The sequence below is a fragment of the Rhinopithecus roxellana genome, chromosome 10 (genome assembly GCF_007565055.1).
Source record: "Rhinopithecus roxellana isolate Shanxi Qingling chromosome 10, ASM756505v1, whole genome shotgun sequence".
Taxonomy (NCBI): domain Eukaryota; kingdom Metazoa; phylum Chordata; class Mammalia; order Primates; family Cercopithecidae; genus Rhinopithecus; species Rhinopithecus roxellana.
This window is the reverse complement of record NC_044558.1, coordinates 62,810,051-62,816,050: the sequence shown is the minus strand read 5'-3', so window position 1 is coordinate 62,816,050 and position 6,000 is coordinate 62,810,051. Positions and strand designations below refer to the sequence as shown.

The 6,000-nt window shown below is 40.3% G+C and overlaps 1 pseudogene; it reads left to right on the top strand.

Annotated features, from left to right (window-relative positions):
* The first annotated feature begins 1,751 nt into the window (after window positions 1-1,751).
* Window positions 1,752-6,000, top strand: part of LOC104654866 — a 28,619-nt pseudogene continuing 24,370 nt past the window's right edge.

Below are 6,000 nucleotides of genomic sequence, written 5' to 3'. Positions count from 1 at the left end.
CCCAGAGAGTCAGGAATTGCTCAGTGCTCATGGATGAGGTGGCATTAGCCAGAGCAAAGGGGCCTCTAGTCCTGGGACAGAGTGGCTACTGACATGGCTGTTACCAAGAGAGGTCTGGCTAAGGACACAGGAGTGTAGAAAGCTCCTAGCCACAAATTCTACTAATTAAGACTCAAGGGATCAAGAAGCTCTGGAAAGGATTAGTCTTGTCTCTGATAGCTCTGATTCTGAACATGAGTGTGTGTATGCCCATGCATACATATACCTAGGTAAACACTGTTGAAAAGTTTCATTACTCCTATGATGCCATTTACTTTTTAACTACTCTTGCTTCTCCAGCTCTCAGCTTGGGCTCTTACCTCCTATTTCACAGAGATAATCTTCCTTTCTCTACTTCAGTTTTATTATATCTCCCTCTATATGTTGGACTTTACCACTGTTATTGCTCAAGTTTTTCCTATTTGAAAATGAAGTGGGCACAATTAGTAGCCCTTCCTCCTCTGGAGAGAGTTGGCTTCCCTCAAACCAGCCTTGGTTGTCCTGGGAATGGCAGGGAAATACCAGCTGTGCTAAAGAAACATGGTAAGTACAGACACAAGAAAGATGAAACCAAAACTTTGGCTTACCTCTGTAAACTGGGAATTACTCTTCTGTAACAGGACTTAAGGGAAGCTAAGCATTTGGAGTATAAAAGAAAGCCTAGGCCAGGCACAGTGGCTCACATCTATAATTCCAGCACTTTTGGAGGCCAAGGCGGGCAGATCACCTGAGGTCAGGAGTTCGAGACCAGCCTGGCCAACATGGTGAAACTCCATATCTACTAAAAATACAAAAATTAGCCAGGTGTGGTGGCAGGTGCCTGTAATCCCAGCTACTCAGGAGGCTGAGGCAGGAGACTCACTTGAACCCAGGAGGCAGAGGTTGCAGTGAGCCAAGTCATTACAGTCATTACACTCTAGCCTGGGTGACAGAGTGGGACACTGTCTCAAAAATAAATGCATAAAAATAAAAATAAAGGCTATCCAACTCCAGGCTGTTTGATCCCCCAACTACTTCCTTGTCTTTGCTTCTCTTTATAGCCAGTTTTTTGTTTTTTTGGAAGGATAGTCTATGCCACAATCTTCTCCTTCACTTCTCAGTCCATTGTCATCTCTTTTTTTCTGCTACCTCTATCGCCCCTAGAGACAATTCACTTGCTATATTCAGAACACCAAGATATACATAAAGACTGCAGTTGATTGGTGAGCGTTGCTGGACTCAGGTGGAAAAGGCTTTGCCTTGGCCCCCAGAAGAGCAGATGCCCCAGTCAATTCTGGAGTAGGAAGAAAAGATTTGGGATACTTGATGATTCCCTGTGATATGGTTAAGATGTTTTGTCTTCTCCAAATCTCATGTTGAAATGTGACCTCCAGTGCTGGAAGTGGGCCTAGAAGGCGTTGTTTGGGTCATGGGGGCAGATTCCTTATGAATATCTTGGTGCTATCTTAGTGGTAATGAGTGAGTTCTCATTCTCCAAGTTCACATAAGATCTGGTTGTTTAAAAGAGCCTGACATCTGCTTTCTTTCTCTCTTGCTCACTCTCACCATGTGACACACTGGCTCCCCTTCACCTTCCACCATCATTGTATGCCTTCTGAGACCCTCCTAGAAGGAGATACCTGCTCCGTGCTTCAGGTACAGCCTGCAGAACCGTGAGCCAAATAAACTTCTTTTCTTCTAAATTACCCAGTCTCAGATATTTCTTTATAGCCATGCAAATGAATGAACACAGCCAGAAATGGAAGTTATCTCACCAAAATTACCTGCTGGCAATAAGATCTGTGTTGGATGAAGGAGAAGTAGACGCAGCTCAGAGTCAAAGAGAGGTTATAGGGCTTACAGAAGTGTAAGTTGAATGTATCCATCAACTTAGGCCAAGTTATGCTGTGGTAACAAGTGACCCAAAATTTCAATGGCTAACAACAATAAACATTTAATTATCATGCTACATGTCATTGAGACAGCTGTGGCTTTGTTACTACATAGTCTTTACCTCAGGACCTAGACTTAGAGAGCAGCCTTTAAACTGGGATATGGCTGGTGTTTGGACTTATGAAAAGAGAGGAATGGTGAACTATAAACTGGTTTTTAAAAGTTGTGCTCAGAAGCGATACTTGTGACTTTTTTTCCAAAGTATGACACATGGCCACATTTGAGTCAATCACGACAGAGATAAATCATTCTCTTACAGGGAGGTGCGTTGAGATTACATGGTAAAACCTGAGATCAATGGGGTAGAGAGAAAGCATAATTCTTCCCCAGGAGGGTTAGCAAATGTTTTGAACAGTAATACAATCTTCCATGTTATTAATGAAATTATTGGTCAGCAAGGAGGTCAGAACTTACTTTCCACTTTCTGTCCCCTCTCCTTCTCCAGAGAAATGCAAATAAACTGCTTTTGACTGAGAAATAGAACAAGAGTGACACTTGACAGTTTATCTGTCACAGGCCATAGGAATGAATAGTCAGGCTTCAGGGTACCTTGAAGAGATCAACAAAACTCTGGATCATACAGTCCCCAATGTGAAATATAGCCTCCTTGATTTATTTGCTTCTTGCTAGGATACCTTCCCAATAGAAGTTTTCAAATGAGGTGGCAGTTTGGTAAATTTTCTGAGGTTTTCTATCATTTAAAATATTGGGCCCTAACTTTTAAGAGAGAGTGTCACTGGATACATATTCATAGTTTTAAATTTATTTTCTTCAAGGCTTTGGAAATTTTACATTACTCTCTGTATCTGATGTTACCTTTGAAAAGTCTGATTTCAATGTGATATTTTTTCCTTAATAGGCAGTTCTTCATCTCTACAAACATTTTTAGAAACTTTTAGGAGCATCTTATTTGTCTTAGACGTCCTCAAGATTCATTTTAAGTGTTTAAGTGGTTTTCTTTATTTTTTATGTTTATCTATCTTGTTTCTAACTCGGAACTCTAAGTGCTTTTAATCCTAGTTTGTTTTTCTCTGTTTTTACTCCATATGAATTTTTTTCTTTATAGCTTTATTGAGATATAATTATTGTACAATAGACTGCATATATTAAAAGTGTGTAATTTGATGGGTTTTGACAGATATATGTACCCATGAAACCATCAATGCAATCAAAATAATGAACATTTCCATCACCTGCAAGTGGTAGATTCTTGTTTCTTTAAATATGGCTAGGTCTTTTTTTTTTTTTTTTAATTATTATTATACTTTAAGTTCTAGGGTACATGTGCATAACATGCAGGTTTGTTACATATGTATACTTGTGCCATGTTGGTGTGCTGCACCCATCAACTCGTCATTTACATCAGGTATAACTCCCAATGCAATCCCTCCCCCCTCCCCCCTCCCCCCTCCCCGTGATAGGCCCCAGTGTGTGATGTTCCCCTTTCCCAGTCCAAGTTCCCACCTCATTGTTCAGTTCCCACCTATGAGCCAAATCATGAATGAACTCCCATTCACAATGCTTCAAAGAGAATAAAATACCTAGGAATCCAACTTACAAGGGATGTAAAGGACCTCTCCAAGGAGAACTACAAACCACTGCTCAGTGAAATAAAAGAGGACACAAACAAATGGAAGAACATTCCATGCTGATGGATAGGAAGAATCAATATTGTGAAAATGGCCATACTGCCCAAGGTAATTTATAGATTCAATGCCATCCCCATTAAGCTACCAATGACTTTCTTGACAGAATTGGAAAAAACTGCTTTAAAGTTCATATGGAACCAAAAAAGAGCCCGCATTCCCAAGACAATCCTAAACCAAAAGAACAAAGCTGGAGGCATCACACTACCTGACTTCAAACTATACTACAAGGCTACAGTAACCAAAACAGCATGGTACTGGTACCAAAACAGAGATATAGACCAATGGAACAGAGTAGAGCCCTCAGAAATAGTACCACACATCTACAGCCATCTGATCTTTGACAAACCTGACAAAAACAAGAAATGGGGAAAGGATTCCCTATTTAAGAAATGGTGCTGGGAAAATTGGCTAGCCATAAGTAGAAAGCTGAAACTGGATCCTTTTCTTACTCCTTATATGAAAATTAATTCAAGATGGATTAGAGACTTAAATGTTAGACCTAATACCATAAAAACCCTAGAAGAAAACCTTGGTAATACCATTCAGGACATAGGCATGGGCAAGGACTTCATGTCTAAAACACCAAAAGCAACGGCAACAAAAGCCAAAATTGACAAATGGGATCTATTTAAACTAAAGAGCTTCTGCACAGCAAAAGAAACTACTATCAGAGTGAACAGGCAACCTACAGAATGGGATAAAATTTTTGCAATCTACTCATCTGACAAAGGGCTAATATCCAGAACCTACAAAGAACTCAGTCAAATTTCAAGAAAAAATCAACCCCATCAAAAAGTGGGCAAAGGATATGAACAGACATTTCTCAAAAGAAGACATTCATACAGCCAACAGACACATGAAAAAATGCTCATCATCACTGGCCATCAGAGAAATGCAAATCAAAACCACAATGAGATACCATCTCACACCAGTTAGAATGGCAATCATTAAAAAATCAGGAAACAACGGGTGCTGGAGAGGATGTGGAGAAATAGGAACACTTTTACACTGTTGGTGGGACTGTAAACTAGTTCAACCATTGTGGAAAACAGTGTGGCGATTCCTCAAGGATCTAGAACTAGAAATACCATTTGACCCAGCCATCCCATTACTGGGTATATACCCAAAGGATTATAAGTCATGCTGCTATAAAGACACGTGCACATGTATGTTTATTGCAGCACTCTTCACAAAAGCAAAGACTTGGAATCAACCCAAATGTCCATCAATGACAGACTGGATTAAGAAAATGTGGCACATATACACCATGGAATACTATGCAACCATAAAAAAGGATGCGTTCATGTCCTTTATAGGGACATGGATGCAGCTGGAAACCATCATTCTCAGCAAACTTATTGCAAGAACAGAAAACCACACACCACATGTTCTCATAGGTGGGAATTGAACAATGTTATCACTTGGACACAGGAAAGGGAACATCACACACTGAGTCCTATTGTGGGGAGGGGGTCTGGGGGAGTTATAGCATTAGGAGATATACCTAATGTAAATGACGAGTTAATGGGTGCAGCACACCAACATGGCACATGTATACATATGTAACAAACCTGCACTTTGTGCACATGTACCATAGAACTTAAAGTATAATAAAAATAATAATAATAATAAAAAGCTGTTAGCAGTCAGACATCAAAAAATTGATTATTTGATTCATAGCTTTTTAATAGAGATTGCTTCCTGTCGAGGAATTCCTTACCCAGAAAAGGAAGTGCAACAATGAGCTCTTGCCCATGGATATAACTGGGCTTACCACATACCCCATCAACCAGAGGCAACTGAACTAACTGAAAGGTTGAATGGGCTTCCTGAAGACTCAGTTATGGTACCAGTTGGGAAACTACACCCCAAAATATAGGGTCCTGTGTTAGAGGATGCAAGACATTATTTGAATCAAACCATTGTATGTTATTATCTCTCCCATATATCGGCCTGAGAATCAAGGGGAGAAAGAGTGAGTTGTTCTCTAACTACCATTACCAATAACCCATTCCAGCAAACTTGAGGTTGGAGGTCTTATTCCCCAAGAGGAAGTGCTTCAACCAGAGACATATCAGTGGTTCCAGTGAATTGGAAGATGAGAGAGCCACCTGGCCATTTTGGATTCTTCATGCCTCTGAATCAACAGACAAAAAAAACTGGGGGTTATTCAAATGGCTGGTGTGACTAATCCTGATTATCAAGGGGAAATCAGGTGGTTGCCACCAAGTGAGGGCAAGTATGACTATACCTGGAACTCTGGGTATCCTATGGAGTTCCTCTTAGTCCATCCATGCCCAGTAGTAAAGGTTAACAGAAAACTATACATGCTCCCCTCCTAATCAAAGGCAGAACAGTTGAGGACTCACACACTTCAGGA